The following is a 20172-nucleotide window of genomic DNA, read 5'->3' on the forward strand; positions in this document are numbered from 1 at the left end:
CAGCCACAGCTGCCAGCAGAACAGGGCCCTTTATGATGTCATGGTGCCAGTTTCCAAGGCATCCCACTGTGACCTGCACAGTGTTCCGTGGGATGCAAACTAGCCTCATGCTTTCTTCTGCGGGCAGCCATTTTGTATTTTTCTGCCTCTGGGGGCGGCCATTTTGAAACCCCACTGCCAAGCTTCTATTGCCATGCACAGAAAATGGCGCTTGCAAGCTCCTAAAATCAAGACACCTGCCTTCCAGGAAAATAGATGCCACACATGCTGGGGGTGCTGCCATCACCTTTTAATCTTTTGTGATCTGCATCAACCCCCATTTGCACAACTTCTAACTACTTTGCCATGATCCCTTTAGATGTTGCAAAAACGTGTGGAATTGGAGCAAAATGCTGTAAAAATCAAGCTGGCATAACCTACTTTGACAGGTTCCACTTAGAAGGCTAGTGGAGGGGGGGGGGGCACTGGCACAATAGGTTGGATGTAGGGAACTTAAATGTTCTCCATGAAGCAAGTCTTACACCCAGGTAGACACTTCCCCTAGATGTAGACCTTTCATTCCAAAGCAAAAGTTTGACTTTTAACAGGATTAATAAAGACTGGTGTTTAGCAGACAGGGGCAAGCAGCCCAGGCTGATTCTACTTTGCATTGATAAAGCTGGGGTTGGGGACGTCTAGATTAAGACTTGCCCTGCCGCTATTATGCTCCAAAAACATATCTGTATGCAGGACTAAAGAAGACAGCCCTGTAATCCCATGCAAAAGAACATGATGCATGATTTTTGTGCTTTTAGCATTATGGTCTGCTATGCGCTTTAAATCTTCCCTAAGCCCAACTTGCTTGGCACGGGCCATTACCCCTCCTGGGGTTTCCATGAACCCAGAGATGACTGCCCCAGTGCACAACATCTCCCGCTGCCTCCTGGAAGAGCTGCAGAGCTGGAATGAGCAGTGAGACAGCCACAGCTGCCAGCAGAACAGGGCCCTTTATGATGTCATGGTGCCAGTTTCCAAGGCATCCCACTGTGACCTGCACAGTGTTCCGTGGGATGCAAACTAGCCTCATGCTTTCTTCTGCGGGCAGCCATTTTGTATTTTTCTGCCTCTGGGGGCGGCCATTTTGAAACCCCACTGCCAAGCTTCTATTGCCATGCACAGAAAATGGCGCTTGCAAGCTCCTAAAATCAAGACACCTGCCTTCCAGGAAAATAGATGCCACACATGCTGGGGGTGCTGCCATCACCTTTTAATCTTTTGTGATCTGCATCAACCCCCATTTGCACAACTTCTAACTACTTTGCCATGATCCCTTTAGATGTTGCAAAAACGTGTGGAATTGGAGCAAAATGCTGTAAAAATCAAGCTGGCATAACCTACTTTGACAGGTTCCACTTAGAAGGCTAGGGGAGGGGCACTGGCACAATAGGTTGGATGTAGGGAACTTAAATGTTCTCCATGAAGCAAGTCTTACACCCAGGTAGACACTTCCCCTAGATGTAGACCTTTCATTCCAAAGCAAAAGTTTGACTTTTAACAGGATTAATAAAGACTGGTGTTTAGCAGACAGGGGCAAGCAGCCCAGGCTGATTCTACTTTGCATTGATAAAGCTGGGGGTGGGGACGTCTAGATTAAGACTTGCCCTGCCGCTATTATGCTCCAAAAACATATCTGTATGCAGGACTAAAGAAGACAGCCCTGTAATCCCATGCAAAAGAACATGATGCATGATTTTTGTGCTTTTAGCATTATGTTCTGCTATGCGCTTTAAATCTTCCCTAAGCCCAACTTGCTTGGCACGGGCCATTACCCCTCCTGGGGTTTCCATGAACCCAGAGATGACTGCCCCAGTGCACAACATCTCCCGCTGCCTCCTGGAAGAGCTGCAGAGCTGGAATGAGCAGTGAGACAGCCACAGCTGCCAGCAGAACAGGGCCCTTTATGATGTCATGGTGCCAGTTTCCAAGGCATCCCACTGTGACCTGCACAGTGTTCCGTGGGATGCAAACTAGCCTCATGCTTTCTTCTGCGGGCAGCCATTTTGTATTTTTCTGCCTCTGGGGGCGGCCATTTTGAAACCCCACTGCCAAGCTTCTATTGCCATGCACAGAAAATGGCGCTTGCAAGCTCCTAAAATCAAGACACCTGCCTTCCAGGAAAATAGATGCCACACATGCTGGGGGTGCTGCCATCACCTTTTAATCTTTTGTGATCTGCATCAACCCCCATTTGCACAACTTCTAACTACTTTGCCATGATCCCTTTAGATGTTGCAAAAACGTGTGGAATTGGAGCAAAATGCTGTAAAAATCAAGCTGGCATAACCTACTTTGACAGGTTCCACTTAGAAGGCTAGTGGAGGGGGGGGGCACTGGCACAATAGGTTGGATGTAGGGAACTTAAATGTTCTCCATGAAGCAAGTCTTACACCCAGGTAGACACTTCCCCTAGATGTAGACCTTTCATTCCAAAGCAAAAGTTTGACTTTTAACAGGATTAATAAAGACTGGTGTTTAGCAGACAGGGGCAAGCAGCCCAGGCTGATTCTACTTTGCATTGATAAAGCTGGGGGTGGGGACGTCTAGATTAAGACTTGCCCTGCCGCTATTATGCTCCAAAAACATATCTGTATGCAGGACTAAAGAAGACAGCCCTGTAATCCCATGCAAAAGAACATGATGCATGATTTTTGTGCTTTTAGCATTATGGTCTGCTATGCGCTTTAAATCTTCCCTAAGCCCAACTTGCTTGGCACGGGCCATTACCCCTCCTGGGGTTTCCATGAACCCAGAGATGACTGCCCCAGTGCACAACATCTCCCGCTGCCTCCTGGAAGAGCTGCAGAGCTGGAATGAGCAGTGAGACAGCCACAGCTGCCAGCAGAACAGGGCCCTTTATGATGTCATGGTGCCAGTTTTCAAGGCATCCCACTGTGACCTGCACAGTGTTCCGTGGGATGCAAACTAGCCTCATGCTTTCTTCTGCGGGCAGCCATTTTGTATTTTTCTGCCTCTGGGGGCGGCCATTTTGAAACCCCACTGCCAAGCTTCTATTGCCATGCACAGAAAATGGCGCTTGCAAGCTCCTAAAATCAAGACACCTGCCTTCCAGGAAAATAGATGCCACACATGCTGGGGGTGCTGCCATCACCTTTTAATCTTTTGTGATCTGCATCAACCCCCATTTGCACAACTTCTAACTACTTTGCCATGATCCCTTTAGATGTTGCAAAAACGTGTGGAATTGGAGCAAAATGCTGTAAAAATCAAGCTGGCATAACCTACTTTGACAGGTTCCACTTAGAAGGCTAGTGGAGGGGGGGGGGCACTGGCACAATAGGTTGGATGTAGGGAACTTAAATGTTCTCCATGAAGCAAGTCTTACACCCAGGTAGACACTTCCCCTAGATGTAGACCTTTCATTCCAAAGCAAAAGTTTGACTTTTAACAGGATTAATAAAGACTGGTGTTTAGCAGACAGGGGCAAGCAGCCCAGGCTGATTCTACTTTGCATTGATAAAGCTGGGGGTGGGGACGTCTAGATTAAGACTTGCCCTGCCGCTATTATGCTCCAAAAACATATCTGTATGCAGGACTAAAGAAGACAGCCCTGTAATCCCATGCAAAAGAACATGATGCATGATTTTTGTGCTTTTAGCATTATGGTCTGCTATGCGCTTTAAATCTTCCCTAAGCCCAACTTGCTTGGCACGGGCCATTACCCCTCCTGGGGTTTCCATGAACCCAGAGATGACTGCCCCAGTGCACAACATCTCCCGCTGCCTCCTGGAAGAGCTGCAGAGCTGGAATGAGCAGTGAGACAGCCACAGCTGCCAGCAGAACAGGGCCCTTTATGATGTCATGGTGCCAGTTTTCAAGGCATCCCACTGTGACCTGCACAGTGTTCCGTGGGATGCAAACTAGCCTCATGCTTTCTTCTGCGGGCAGCCATTTTGTATTTTTCTGCCTCTGGGGGCGGCCATTTTGAAACCCCACTGCCAAGCTTCTATTGCCATGCACAGAAAATGGCGCTTGCAAGCTCCTAAAATCAAGACACCTGCCTTCCAGGAAAATAGATGCCACACATGCTGGGGGTGCTGCCATCACCTTTTAATCTTTTGTGATCTGCATCAACCCCCATTTGCACAACTTCTAACTACTTTGCCATGATCCCTTTAGATGTTGCAAAAACGTGTGGAATTGGAGCAAAATGCTGTAAAAATCAAGCTGGCATAACCTACTTTGACAGGTTCCACTTAGAAGGCTAGGGGAGGGGGGGGGGGGCACTGGCACAATAGGTTGGATGTAGGGAACTTAAATGTTCTCCATGAAGCAAGTCTTACACCCAGGTAGACACTTCCCCTAGATGTAGACCTTTCATTCCAAAGCAAAAGTTTGACTTTTAACAGGATTAATAAAGACTGGTGTTTAGCAGACAGGGGCAAGCAGCCCAGGCTGATTCTACTTTGCATTGATAAAGCTGGGGGTGGGGACGTCTAGATTAAGACTTGCCCTGCCGCTATTATGCTCCAAAAACATATCTGTATGCAGGACTAAAGAAGACAGCCCTGTAATCCCATGCAAAAGAACATGATGCATGATTTTTGTGCTTTTAGCATTATGGTCTGCTATGCGCTTTAAATCTTCCCTAAGCCCAACTTGCTTGGCACGGGCCATTACCCCTCCTGGGGTTTCCATGAACCCAGAGATGACTGCCCCAGTGCACAACATCTCCCGCTGCCTCCTGGAAGAGCTGCAGAGCTGGAATGAGCAGTGAGACAGCCACAGCTGCCAGCAGAACAGGGCCCTTTATGATGTCATGGTGCCAGTTTTCAAGGCATCCCACTGTGACCTGCACAGTGTTCCGTGGGATGCAAACTAGCCTCATGCTTTCTTCTGCGGGCAGCCATTTTGTATTTTTCTGCCTCTGGGGGCGGCCATTTTGAAACCCCACTGCCAAGCTTCTATTGCCATGCACAGAAAATGGCGCTTGCAAGCTCCTAAAATCAAGACACCTGCCTTAAAGGAAAATAGATGCCACACATGCTGGGGGTGCTGCCATCACCTTTTAATCTTTTGTGATCTGCATCAACCCCCATTTGCACAACTTCTAACTACTTTGCCATGATCCCTTTAGATGTTGCAAAAACGTGTGGAATTGGAGCAAAATGCTGTAAAAATCAAGCTGGCATAACCTACTTTGACAGGTTCCACTTAGAAGGCTAGTGGAGGGGGGGGGGGCACTGGCACAATAGGTTGGATGTAGGGAACTTAAATGTTCTCCATGAAGCAAGTCTTACACCCAGGTAGACACTTCCCCTAGATGTAGACCTTTCATTCCAAAGCAAAAGTTTGACTTTTAACAGGATTAATAAAGACTGGTGTTTAGCAGACAGGGGCAAGCAGCCCAGGCTGATTCTACTTTGCATTGATAAAGCTGGGGGTGGGGACGTCTAGATTAAGACTTGCCCTGCCGCTATTATGCTCCAAAAACATATCTGTATGCAGGACTAAAGAAGACAGCCCTGTAATCCCATGCAAAAGAACATGATGCATGATTTTTGTGCTTTTAGCATTATGGTCTGCTATGCGCTTTAAATCTTCCCTAAGCCCAACTTGCTTGGCACGGGCCATTACCCCTCCTGGGGTTTCCATGAACCCAGAGATGACTGCCCCAGTGCACAACATCTCCCGCTGCCTCCTGGAAGAGCTGCAGAGCTGGAATGAGCAGTGAGACAGCCACAGCTGCCAGCAGAACAGGGCCCTTTATGATGTCATGGTGCCAGTTTCCAAGGCATCCCACTGTGACCTGCACAGTGTTCCGTGGGATGCAAACTAGCCTCATGCTTTCTTCTGCGGGCAGCCATTTTGTATTTTTCTGCCTCTGGGGGCGGCCATTTTGAAACCCCACTGCCAAGCTTCTATTGCCATGCACAGAAAATGGCGCTTGCAAGCTCCTAAAATCAAGACACCTGCCTTCCAGGAAAATAGATGCCACACATGCTGGGGGTGCTGCCATCACCTTTTAATCTTTTGTGATCTGCATCAACCCCCATTTGCACAACTTCTAACTACTTTGCCATGATCCCTTTAGATGTTGCAAAAACGTGTGGAATTGGAGCAAAATGCTGTAAAAATCAAGCTGGCATAACCTACTTTGACAGGTTCCACTTAGAAGGCTAGTGGAGGGGGGGGGGGCACTGGCACAATAGGTTGGATGTAGGGAACTTAAATGTTCTCCATGAAGCAAGTCTTACACCCAGGTAGACACTTCCCCTAGATGTAGACCTTTCATTCCAAAGCAAAAGTTTGACTTTTAACAGGATTAATAAAGACTGGTGTTTAGCAGACAGGGGCAAGCAGCCCAGGCTGATTCTACTTTGCATTGATAAAGCTGGGGGTGGGGACGTCTAGATTAAGACTTGCCCTGCCGCTATTATGCTCCAAAAACATATCTGTATGCAGGACTAAAGAAGACAGCCCTGTAATCCCATGCAAAAGAACATGATGCATGATTTTTGTGCTTTTAGCATTATGGTCTGCTATGCGCTTTAAATCTTCCCTAAGCCCAACTTGCTTGGCACGGGCCATTACCCCTCCTGGGGTTTCCATGAACCCAGAGATGACTGCCCCAGTGCACAACATCTCCCGCTGCCTCCTGGAAGAGCTGCAGAGCTGGAATGAGCAGTGAGACAGCCACAGCTGCCAGCAGAACAGGGCCCTTTATGATGTCATGGTGCCAGTTTTCAAGGCATCCCACTGTGACCTGCACAGTGTTCCGTGGGATGCAAACTAGCCTCATGCTTTCTTCTGCGGGCAGCCATTTTGTATTTTTCTGCCTCTGGGGGCGGCCATTTTGAAACCCCACTGCCAAGCTTCTATTGCCATGCACAGAAAATGGCGCTTGCAAGCTCCTAAAATCAAGACACCTGCCTTCCAGGAAAATAGATGCCACACATGCTGGGGGTGCTGCCATCACCTTTTAATCTTTTGTGATCTGCATCAACCCCCATTTGCACAACTTCTAACTACTTTGCCATGATCCCTTTAGATGTTGCAAAAACGTGTGGAATTGGAGCAAAATGCTGTAAAAATCAAGCTGGCATAACCTACTTTGACAGGTTCCACTTAGAAGGCTAGTGGAGGGGGGGGGGGGCACTGGCACAATAGGTTGGATGTAGGGAACTTAAATGTTCTCCATGAAGCAAGTCTTACACCCAGGTAGACACTTCCCCTAGATGTAGACCTTTCATTCCAAAGCAAAAGTTTGACTTTTAACAGGATTAATAAAGACTGGTGTTTAGCAGACAGGGGCAAGCAGCCCAGGCTGATTCTACTTTGCATTGATAAAGCTGGGGGTGGGGACGTCTAGATTAAGACTTGCCCTGCCGCTATTATGCTCCAAAAACATATCTGTATGCAGGACTAAAGAAGACAGCCCTGTAATCCCATGCAAAAGAACATGATGCATGATTTTTGTGCTTTTAGCATTATGGTCTGCTATGCGCTTTAAATCTTCCCTAAGCCCAACTTGCTTGGCACGGGCCATTACCCCTCCTGGGGTTTCCATGAACCCAGAGATGACTGCCCCAGTGCACAACATCTCCCGCTGCCTCCTGGAAGAGCTGCAGAGCTGGAATGAGCAGTGAGACAGCCACAGCTGCCAGCAGAACAGGGCCCTTTATGATGTCATGGTGCCAGTTTTCAAGGCATCCCACTGTGACCTGCACAGTGTTCCGTGGGATGCAAACTAGCCTCATGCTTTCTTCTGCGGGCAGCCATTTTGTATTTTTCTGCCTCTGGGGGCGGCTATTTTGAAACCCCACTGCCAAGCTTCTATTGCCATGCACAGAAAATGGCGCTTGCAAGCTCCTAAAATCAAGACACCTGCCTTCCAGGAAAATAGATGCCACACATGCTGGGGGTGCTGCCATCACCTTTTAATCTTTTGTGATCTGCATCAACCCCCATTTGCACAACTTCTAACTACTTTGCCATGATCCCTTTAGATGTTGCAAAAACGTGTGGAATTGGAGCAAAATGCTGTAAAAATCAAGCTGGCATAACCTACTTTGACAGGTTCCACTTAGAAGGCTAGTGGAGGGGGGGGGGGGCACTGGCACAATAGGTTGGATGTAGGGAACTTAAATGTTCTCCATGAAGCAAGTCTTACACCCAGGTAGACACTTCCCCTAGATGTAGACCTTTCATTCCAAAGCAAAAGTTTGACTTTTAACAGGATTAATAAAGACTGGTGTTTAGCAGACAGGGGCAAGCAGCCCAGGCTGATTCTACTTTGCATTGATAAAGCTGGGGGTGGGGACGTCTAGATTAAGACTTGCCCTGCCGCTATTATGCTCCAAAAACATATCTGTATGCAGGACTAAAGAAGACAGCCCTGTAATCCCATGCAAAAGAACATGATGCATGATTTTTGTGCTTTTAGCATTATGGTCTGCTATGCGCTTTAAATCTTCCCTAAGCCCAACTTGCTTGGCACGGGCCATTACCCCTCCTGGGGTTTCCATGAACCCAGAGATGATTGCCCCAGTGCACAACATCTCCCGCTGCCTCCTGGAAGAGCTGCAGAGCTGGAATGAGCAGTGAGACAGCCACAGCTGCCAGCAGAACAGGGCCCTTTATGATGTCATGGTGCCAGTTTCCAAGGCATCCCACTGTGACCTGCACAGTGTTCCGTGGGATGCAAACTAGCCTCATGCTTTCTTCTGCGGGCAGCCATTTTGTATTTTTCTGCCTCTGGGGGCGGCCATTTTGAAACCCCACTGCCAAGCTTCTATTGCCATGCACAGAAAATGGCGCTTGCAAGCTCCTAAAATCAAGACACCTGCCTTCCAGGAAAATAGATGCCACACATGCTGGGGGTGCTGCCATCACCTTTTAATCTTTTGTGATCTGCATCAACCCCCATTTGCACAACTTCTAACTACTTTGCCATGATCCCTTTAGATGTTGCAAAAACGTGTGGAATTGGAGCAAAATGCTGTAAAAATCAAGCTGGCATAACCTACTTTGACAGGTTCCACTTAGAAGGCTAGTGGAGGGGGGGGGGGGGCACTGGCACAATAGGTTGGATGTAGGGAACTTAAATGTTCTCCATGAAGCAAGTCTTACACCCAGGTAGACACTTCCCCTAGATGTAGACCTTTCATTCCAAAGCAAAAGTTTGACATTTAACAGGATTAATAAAGACTGGTGTTTAGCAGACAGGGGCAAGCAGCCCAGGCTGATTCTACTTTGCATTGATAAAGCTGGGGGTGGGGACGTCTAGATTAAGACTTGCCCTGCCGCTATTATGCTCCAAAAACATATCTGTATGCAGGACTAAAGAAGACAGCCCTGTAATCCCATGCAAAAGAACATGATGCATGATTTTTGTGCTTTTAGCATTATGGTCTGCTATGCGCTTTAAATCTTCCCTAAGCCCAACTTGCTTGGCACGGGCCATTACCCCTCCTGGGGTTTCCATGAACCCAGAGATGACTGCCCCAGTGCACAACATCTCCCGCTGCCTCCTGGAAGAGCTGCAGAGCTGGAATGAGCAGTGAGACAGCCACAGCTGCCAGCAGAACAGGGCCCTTTATGATGTCATGGTGCCAGTTTCCAAGGCATCCCACTGTGACCTGCACAGTGTTCCGTGGGATGCAAACTAGCCTCATGCTTTCTTCTGCGGGCAGCCATTTTGTATTTTTCTGCCTCTGGGGGCGGCCATTTTGAAACCCCACTGCCAAGCTTCTATTGCCATGCACAGAAAATGGCGCTTGCAAGCTCCTAAAATCAAGACACCTGCCTTCCAGGAAAATAGATGCCACACATGCTGGGGGTGCTGCCATCACCTTTTAATCTTTTGTGATCTGCATCAACCCCCATTTGCACAACTTCTAACTACTTTGCCATGATCCCTTTAGATGTTGCAAAAACGTGTGGAATTGGAGCAAAATGCTGTAAAAATCAAGCTGGCATAACCTACTTTGACAGGTTCCACTTAGAAGGCTAGTGGAGGGGGGGGGGGGGGGGCACTGGCACAATAGGTTGGATGTAGGGAACTTAAATGTTCTCCATGAAGCAAGTCTTACACCCAGGTAGACACTTCCCCTAGATGTAGACCTTTCATTCCAAAGCAAAAGTTTGACTTTTAACAGGATTAATAAAGACTGGTGTTTAGCAGACAGGGGCAAGCAGCCCAGGCTGATTCTACTTTGCATTGATAAAGCTGGGGGTGGGGACGTCTAGATTAAGACTTGCCCTGCCGCTATTATGCTCCAAAAACATATCTGTATGCAGGACTAAAGAAGACAGCCCTGTAATCCCATGCAAAAGAACATGATGCATGATTTTTGTGCTTTTAGCATTATGGTCTGCTATGCGCTTTAAATCTTCCCTAAGCCCAACTTGCTTGGCACGGGCCATTACCCCTCCTGGGGTTTCCATGAACCCAGAGATGACTGCCCCAGTGCACAACATCTCCCGCTGCCTCCTGGAAGAGCTGCAGAGCTGGAATGAGCAGTGAGACAGCCACAGCTGCCAGCAGAACAGGGCCCTTTATGATGTCATGGTGCCAGTTTCCAAGGCATCCCACTGTGACCTGCACAGTGTTCCGTGGGATGCAAACTAGCCTCATGCTTTCTTCTGCGGGCAGCCATTTTGTATTTTTCTGCCTCTGGGGGCGGCCATTTTGAAACCCCACTGCCAAGCTTCTATTGCCATGCACAGAAAATGGCGATTGCAAGCTCCTAAAATCAAGACACCTGCCTTCCAGGAAAATAGATGCCACACATGCTGGGGGTGCTGCCATCACCTTTTAATCTTTTGTGATCTGCATCAACCCCCATTTGCACAACTTCTAACTACTTTGCCATGATCCCTTTAGATGTTGCAAAAACGTGTGGAATTGGAGCAAAATGCTGTAAAAATCAAGCTGGCATAACCTACTTTGACAGGTTCCACTTAGAAGGCTAGTGGAGGGGGGGGGGGGGGCACTGGCACAATAGGTTGGATGTAGGGAACTTAAATGTTCTCCATGAAGCAAGTCTTACACCCAGGTAGACACTTCCCCTAGATGTAGACCTTTCATTCCAAAGCAAAAGTTTGACTTTTAACAGGATTAATAAAGACTGGTGTTTAGCAGACAGGGGAAAGCAGCCCAGGCTGATTCTACTTTGCATTGATAAAGCTGGGGGTGGGGACGTCTAGATTAAGACTTGCCCTGCCGCTATTATGCTCCAAAAACATATCTGTATGCAGGACTAAAGAAGACAGCCCTGTAATCCCATGCAAAAGAACATGATGCATGATTTTTGTGCTTTTAGCATTATGGTCTGCTATGCGCTTTAAATCTTCCCTAAGCCCAACTTGCTTGGCACGGGCCATTACCCCTCCTGGGGTTTCCATGAACCCAGAGATGACTGCCCCAGTGCACAACATCTCCCGCTGCCTCCTGGAAGAGCTGCAGAGCTGGAATGAGCAGTGAGACAGCCACAGCTGCCAGCAGAACAGGGCCCTTTATGATGTCATGGTGCCAGTTTCCAAGGCATCCCACTGTGACCTGCACAGTGTTCCGTGGGATGCAAACTAGCCTCATGCTTTCTTCTGCGGGCAGCCATTTTGTATTTTTCTGCCTCTGGGGGCGGCCATTTTGAAACCCCACTGCCAAGCTTCTATTGCCATGCACAGAAAATGGCGATTGCAAGCTCCTAAAATCAAGACACCTGCCTTCCAGGAAAATAGATGCCACACATGCTGGGGGTGCTGCCATCACCTTTTAATCTTTTGTGATCTGCATCAACCCCCATTTGCACAACTTCTAACTACTTTGCCATGATCCCTTTAGATGTTGCAAAAACGTGTGGAATTGGAGCAAAATGCTGTAAAAATCAAGCTGGCATAACCTACTTTGACAGGTTCCACTTAGAAGGCTAGTGGAGGGGGGGGGGGGCACTGGCACAATAGGTTGGATGTAGGGAACTTAAATGTTCTCCATGAAGCAAGTCTTACACCCAGGTAGACACTTCCCCTAGATGTAGACCTTTCATTCCAAAGCAAAAGTTTGACTTTTAACAGGATTAATAAAGACTGGTGTTTAGCAGACAGGGGAAAGCAGCCCAGGCTGATTCTACTTTGCATTGATAAAGCTGGGGGTGGGGACGTCTAGATTAAGACTTGCCCTGCCGCTATTATGCTCCAAAAACATATCTGTATGCAGGACTAAAGAAGACAGCCCTGTAATCCCATGCAAAAGAACATGATGCATGATTTTTGTGCTTTTAGCATTATGGTCTGCTATGCGCTTTAAATCTTCCCTAAGCCCAACTTGCTTGGCACGGGCCATTACCCCTCCTGGGGTTTCCATGAACCCAGAGATGACTGCCCCAGTGCACAACATCTCCCGCTGCCTCCTGGAAGAGCTGCAGAGCTGGAATGAGCAGTGAGACAGCCACAGCTGCCAGCAGAACAGGGCCCTTTATGATGTCATGGTGCCAGTTTCCAAGGCATCCCACTGTGACCTGCACAGTGTTCCGTGGGATGCAAACTAGCCTCATGCTTTCTTCTGCGGGCAGCCATTTTGTATTTTTCTGCCTCTGGGGGCGGCCATTTTGAAACCCCACTGCCAAGCTTCTATTGCCATGCACAGAAAATGGCGCTTGCAAGCTCCTAAAATCAAGACACCTGCCTTCCAGGAAAATAGATGCCACACATGCTGGGGGTACTGCCATCACCTTTTAATCTTTTGTGATCTGCATCAACCCCCATTTGCACAACTTCTAACTACTTTGCCATGATCCCTTTAGATGTTGCAAAAACGTGTGGAATTGGAGCAAAATGCTGTAAAAATCAAGCTGGCATAACCTACTTTGACAGGTTCCACTTAGAAGGCTAGTGGAGGGGGGGGGGGCACTGGCACAATAGGTTGGATGTAGGGAACTTAAATGTTCTCCATGAAGCAAGTCTTACACCCAGGTAGACACTTCCCCTAGATGTAGACCTTTCATTCCAAAGCAAAAGTTTGACTTTTAACAGGATTAATAAAGACTGGTGTTTAGCAGACAGGGGCAAGCAGCCCAGGCTGATTCTACTTTGCATTGATAAAGCTGGGGGTGGGGACGTCTAGATTAAGACTTGCCCTGCCGCTATTATGCTCCAAAAACATATCTGTATGCAGGACTAAAGAAGACAGCCCTGTAATCCCATGCAAAAGAACATGATGCATGATTTTTGTGCTTTTAGCATTATGGTCTGCTATGCGCTTTAAATCTTCCCTAAGCCCAACTTGCTTGGCACGGGCCATTACCCCTCCTGGGGTTTCCATGAACCCAGAGATGACTGCCCCAGTGCACAACATCTCCCGCTGCCTCCTGGAAGAGCTGCAGAGCTGGAATGAGCAGTGAGACAGCCACAGCTGCCAGCAGAACAGGGCCCTTTATGATGTCATGGTGCCAGTTTCCAAGGCATCCCACTGTGACCTGCACAGTGTTCCGTGGGATGCAAACTAGCCTCATGCTTTCTTCTGCGGGCAGCCATTTTGTATTTTTCTGCCTCTGGGGGCGGCCATTTTGAAACCCCACTGCCAAGCTTCTATTGCCATGCACAGAAAATGGCGCTTGCAAGCTCCTAAAATCAAGACACCTGCCTTCCAGGAAAATAGATGCCACACATGCTGGGGGTACTGCCATCACCTTTTAATCTTTTGTGATCTGCATCAACCCCCATTTGCACAACTTCTAACTACTTTGCCATGATCCCTTTAGATGTTGCAAAAACGTGTGGAATTGGAGCAAAATGCTGTAAAAATCAAGCTGGCATAACCTACTTTGACAGGTTCCACTTAGAAGGCTAGTGGAGGGGGGGGGGGGCACTGGCACAATAGGTTGGATGTAGGGAACTTAAATGTTCTCCATGAAGCAAGTCTTACACCCAGGTAGACACTTCCCCTAGATGTAGACCTTTCATTCCAAAGCAAAAGTTTGACTTTTAACAGGATTAATAAAGACTGGTGTTTAGCAGACAGGGGCAAGCAGCCCAGGCTGATTCTACTTTGCATTGATAAAGCTGGGGGTGGGGACGTCTAGATTAAGACTTGCCCTGCCGCTATTATGCTCCAAAAACATATCTGTATGCAGGACTAAAGAAGACAGCCCTGTAATCCCATGCAAAAGAACATGATGCATGATTTTTGTGCTTTTAGCATTATGGTCTGCTATGCGCTTTAAATCTTCCCTAAGCCCAACTTGCTTGGCACGGGCCATTACCCCTCCTGGGGTTTCCATGAACCCAGAGATGACTGCCCCAGTGCACAACATCTCCCGCTGCCTCCTGGAAGAGCTGCAGAGCTGGAATGAGCAGTGAGACAGCCACAGCTGCCAGCAGAACAGGGCCCTTTATGATGTCATGGTGCCAGTTTCCAAGGCATCCCACTGTGACCTGCACAGTGTTCCGTGGGATGCAAACTAGCCTCATGCTTTCTTCTGCGGGCAGCCATTTTGTATTTTTCTGCCTCTGGGGGCGGCCATTTTGAAACCCCACTGCCAAGCTTCTATTGCCATGCACAGAAAATGGCGCTTGCAAGCTCCTAAAATCAAGACACCTGCCTTCCAGGAAAATAGATGCCACACATGCTGGGGGTGCTGCCATCACCTTTTAATCTTTTGTGATCTGCATCAACCCCCATTTGCACAACTTCTAACTACTTTGCCATGATCCCTTTAGATGTTGCAAAAACGTGTGGAATTGGAGCAAAATGCTGTAAAAATCAAGCTGGCATAACCTACTTTGACAGGTTCCACTTAGAAGGCTAGTGGAGGGGGGGGGGCACTGGCACAATAGGTTGGATGTAGGGAACTTAAATGTTCTCCATGAAGCAAGTCTTACACCCAGGTAGACACTTCCCCTAGATGTAGACCTTTCATTCCAAAGCAAAAGTTTGACTTTTAACAGGATTAATAAAGACTGGTGTTTAGCAGACAGGGGCAAGCAGCCCAGGCTGATTCTACTTTGCATTGATAAAGCTGGGGGTGGGGACGTCTAGATTAAGACTTGCCCTGCCGCTATTATGCTCCAAAAACATATCTGTATGCAGGACTAAAGAAGACAGCCCTGTAATCCCATGCAAAAGAACATGATGCATGATTTTTGTGCTTTTAGCATTATGGTCTGCTATGCGCTTTAAATCTTCCCTAAGCCCAACTTGCTTGGCACGGGCCATTACCCCTCCTGGGGTTTCCATGAACCCAGAGATGACTGCCCCAGTGCACAACATCTCCCGCTGCCTCCTGGAAGAGCTGCAGAGCTGGAATGAGCAGTGAGACAGCCACAGCTGCCAGCAGAACAGGGCCCTTTATGATGTCATGGTGCCAGTTTCCAAGGCATCCCACTGTGACCTGCACAGTGTTCCGTGGGATGCAAACTAGCCTCATGCTTTCTTCTGCGGGCAGCCATTTTGTATTTTTCTGCCTCTGGGGGCGGCCATTTTGAAACCCCACTGCCAAGCTTCTATTGCCATGCACAGAAAATGGCGCTTGCAAGCTCCTAAAATCAAGACACCTGCCTTCCAGGAAAATAGATGCCACACATGCTGGGGGTGCTGCCATCACCTTTTAATCTTTTGTGATCTGCATCAACCCCCATTTGCACAACTTCTAACTACTTTGCCATGATCCCTTTAGATGTTGCAAAAACGTGTGGAATTGGAGCAAAATGCTGTAAAAATCAAGCTGGCATAACCTACTTTGACAGGTTCCACTTAGAAGGCTAGGGGAGGGGGGGGGGCACTGGCACAATAGGTTGGATGTAGGGAACTTAAATGTTCTCCATGAAGCAAGTCTTACACCCAGGTAGACACTTCCCCTAGATGTAGACCTTTCATTCCAAAGCAAAAGTTTGACTTTTAACAGGATTAATAAAGACTGGTGTTTAGCAGACAGGGGCAAGCAGCCCAGGCTGATTCTACTTTGCATTGATAAAGCTGGGGGTGGGGACGTCTAGATTAAGACTTGCCCTGCCGCTATTATGCTCCAAAAACATATCTGTATGCAGGACTAAAGAAGACAGCCCTGTAATCCCATGCAAAAGAACATGATGCATGATTTTTGTGCTTTTAGCATTATGGTCTGCTATGCGCTTTAAATCTTCCCTAAGCCCAACTTGCTTGGCACGGGCCATTACCCCTCCTGGGGTTTCCATGAACCCAGAGATGACTGCCCCAGTGCACAACATCTCCCGCTGCCTCCTGGAAGAGCTGCAGAGCTGGAATGAGCAGTGAGACAGCCACAGCTGCCAGCAGAACAGGGCCCTTTATGATGTCATGGTGCCAGTTTCCAAGGCATCCCACTGTGACCTGCACAGTGTTCCGTGGGATGCAAACTAGCCTCATGCTTTCTTCTGCGGGCAGCCATTTTGTATTTTTCTGCCTCTGGGGGCGGCCATTTTGAAACCCCACTGCCAAGCTTCTATTGCCATGCACAGAAAATGGCGCTTGCAAGCTCCTAAAATCAAGACACCTGCCTTCCAGGAAAATAGATGCCACACATGCTGGGGGTGCTGCCATCACCTTTTAATCTTTTGTGATCTGCATCAACCCCCATTTGCACAACTTCTAACTACTTTGCCATGATCCCTTTAGATGTTGCAAAAACGTGTGGAATTGGAGCAAAATGCTGTAAAAATCAAGCTGGCATAACCTACTTTGACAGGTTCCACTTAGAAGGCTAGGGGAGGGGGGGGGGCACTGGCACAATAGGTTGGATGTAGGGAACTTAAATGTTCTCCATGAAGCAAGTCTTACACCCAGGTAGACACTTCCCCTAGATGTAGACCTTTCATTCCAAAGCAAAAGTTTGACTTTTAACAGGATTAATAAAGACTGGTGTTTAGCAGACAGGGGCAAGCAGCCCAGGCTGATTCTACTTTGCATTGATAAAGCTGGGGGTGGGGACGTCTAGATTAAGACTTGCCCTGCCGCTATTATGCTCCAAAAACATATCTGTATGCAGGACTAAAGAAGACAGCCCTGTAATCCCATGCAAAAGAACATGATGCATGATTTTTGTGCTTTTAGCATTATGGTCTGCTATGCGCTTTAAATCTTCCCTAAGCCCAACTTGCTTGGCACGGGCCATTACCCCTCCTGGGGTTTCCATGAACCCAGAGATGACTGCCCCAGTGCACAACATCTCCCGCTGCCTCCTGGAAGAGCTGCAGAGCTGGAATGAGCAGTGAGACAGCCACAGCTGCCAGCAGAACAGGGCCCTTTATGATGTCATGGTGCCAGTTTCCAAGGCATCCCACTGTGACCTGCACAGTGTTCCGTGGGATGCAACCTAGCCTCATGCTTTCTTCTGCGGGCAGCCATTTTGTATTTTTCTGCCTCTGGGGGCGGCCATTTTGAAACCCCACTGCCAAGCTTCTATTGCCATGCACAGAAAATGGCGCTTGCAAGCTCCTAAAATCAAGACACCTGCCTTCCAGGAAAATAGATGCCACACATGCTGGGGGTGCTGCCATCACCTTTTAATCTTTTGTGATCTGCATCAACCCCCATTTGCACAACTTCTAACTACTTTGCCATGATCCCTTTAGATGTTGCAAAAACGTGTGGAATTGGAGCAAAATGCTGTAAAAATCAAGCTGGCATAACCTACTTTGACAGGTTCCACTTAGAAGGCTAGTGGAGGGGGGGGGGCACTGGCACAATAGGTTGGATGTAGGGAACTTAAATGTTCTCCATGAAGCAAGTCTTACACCCAGGTAGACACTTCCCCTAGATGTAGACCTTTCATTCCAAAGCAAAAGTTTGACTTTTAACAGGATTAATAAAGACTGGTGTTTAGCAGACAGGGGCAAGCAGCCCAGGCTGATTCTACTTTGCATTGATAAAGCTGGGGGTGGGGACGTCTAGATTAAGACTTGCCCTGCCGCTATTATGCTCCAAAAACATATCTGTATGCAGGACTAAAGAAGACAGCCCTGTAATCCCATGCAAAAGAACATGATGCATGATTTTTGTGCTTTTAGCATTATGGTCTGCTATGCGCTTTAAATCTTCCCTAAGCCCAACTTGCTTGGCACGGGCCATTACCCCTCCTGGGGTTTCCATGAACCCAGAGATGACTGCCCCAGTGCACAACATCTCCCGCTGCCTCCTGGAAGAGCTGCAGAGCTGGAATGAGCAGTGAGACAGCCACAGCTGCCAGCAGAACAGGGCCCTTTATGATGTCATGGTGCCAGTTTCCAAGGCATCCCACTGTGACCTGCACAGTGTTCCGTGGGATGCAAACTAGCCTCATGCTTTCTTCTGCGGGCAGCCATTTTGTATTTTTCTGCCTCTGGGGGTGGCCATTTTGAAACCCCACTGCCAAGCTTCTATTGCCATGCACAGAAAATGGCGCTTGCAAGCTCCTAAAATCAAGACACCTGCCTTCCAGGAAAATAGATGCCACACATGCTGGGGGTGCTGCCATCACCTTTTAATCTTTTGTGATCTGCATCAACCCCCATTTGCACAACTTCTAACTACTTTGCCATGATCCCTTTAGATGTTGCAAAAACGTGTGGAATTGGAGCAAAATGCTGTAAAAATCAAGCTGGCATAACCTACTTTGACAGGTTCCACTTAGAAGGCTAGTGGAGGGGGGGGGGGCACTGGCACAATAGGTTGGATGTAGGGAACTTAAATGTTCTCCATGAAGCAAGTCTTACACCCAGGTAGACACTTCCCCTAGATGTAGACCTTTCATTCCAAAGCAAAAGTTTGACTTTTAACAGGATTAATAAAGACTGGTGTTTAGCAGACAGGGGCAAGCAGCCCAGGCTGATTCTACTTTGCATTGATAAAGCTGGGGGTGGGGACGTCTAGATTAAGACTTGCCCTGCCGCTATTATGCTCCAAAAACATATCTGTATGCAGGACTAAAGAAGACAGCCCTGTAATCCCATGCAAAAGAACATGATGCATGATTTTTGTGCTTTTAGCATTATGGTCTGCTATGCGCTTTAAATCTTCCCTAAGCCCAACTTGCTTGGCACGGGCCATTACCCCTCCTGGGGTTTCCATGAACCCAGAGATGACTGCCCCAGTGCACAACATCTCCCGCTGCCTCCTGGAAGAGCTGCAGAGCTGGAATGAGCAGTGAGACAGCCACAGCTGCCAGCAGAACAGGGCCCTTTATGATGTCATGGTGCCAGTTTCCAAGGCATCCCACTGTGACCTGCACAGTGTTCCGTGGGATGCAAACTAGCCTCATGCTTTCTTCTGCGGGCAGCCATTTTGTATTTTTCTGCCTCTGGGGGCGGCCATTTTGAAACCCCACTGCCAAGCTTCTATTGCCATGCACAGAAAATGGCGCTTGCAAGCTCCTAAAATCAAGACACCTGCCTTCCAGGAAAATAGATGCCACACATGCTGGGGGTGCTGCCATCACCTTTTAATCTTTTGTGATCTGCATCAACCCCCATTTGCACAACTTCTAACTACTTTGCCATGATCCCTTTAGATGTTGCAAAAACGTGTGGAATTGGAGCAAAATGCTGTAAAAATCAAGCTGGCATAACCTACTTTGACAGGTTCCACTTAGAAGGCTAGTGGAGGGGGGGGGGGGGCACTGGCACAATAGGTTGGATGTAGGGAACTTAAATGTTCTCCATGAAGCAAGTCTTACACCCAGGTAGACACTTCCCCTAGATGTAGACCTTTCATTCCAAAGCAAAAGTTTGACTTTTAACAGGATTAATAAAGACTGGTGTTTAGCAGACAGGGGCAAGCAGCCCAGGCTGATTCTACTTTGCATTGATAAAGCTGGGGGTGGGGACGTCTAGATTAAGACTTGCCCTGCCGCTATTATGCTCCAAAAACATATCTGTATGCAGGACTAAAGAAGACAGCCCTGTAATCCCATGCAAAAGAACATGATGCATGATTTTTGTGCTTTTAGCATTATGGTCTGCTATGCGCTTTAAATCTTCCCTAAGCCCAACTTGCTTGGCACGGGCCATTACCCCTCCTGGGGTTTCCATGAACCCAGAGATGACTGCCCCAGTGCACAACATCTCCCGCTGCCTCCTGGAAGAGCTGCAGAGCTGGAATGAGCAGTGAGACAGCCACAGCTGCCAGCAGAACAGGGCCCTTTATGATGTCATGGTGCCAGTTTCCAAGGCATCCCACTGTGA

This window comes from Engystomops pustulosus, chromosome 3, assembly GCF_040894005.1.
Source record: "Engystomops pustulosus chromosome 3, aEngPut4.maternal, whole genome shotgun sequence".
NCBI lineage: Eukaryota > Metazoa > Chordata > Amphibia > Anura > Leptodactylidae > Engystomops > Engystomops pustulosus.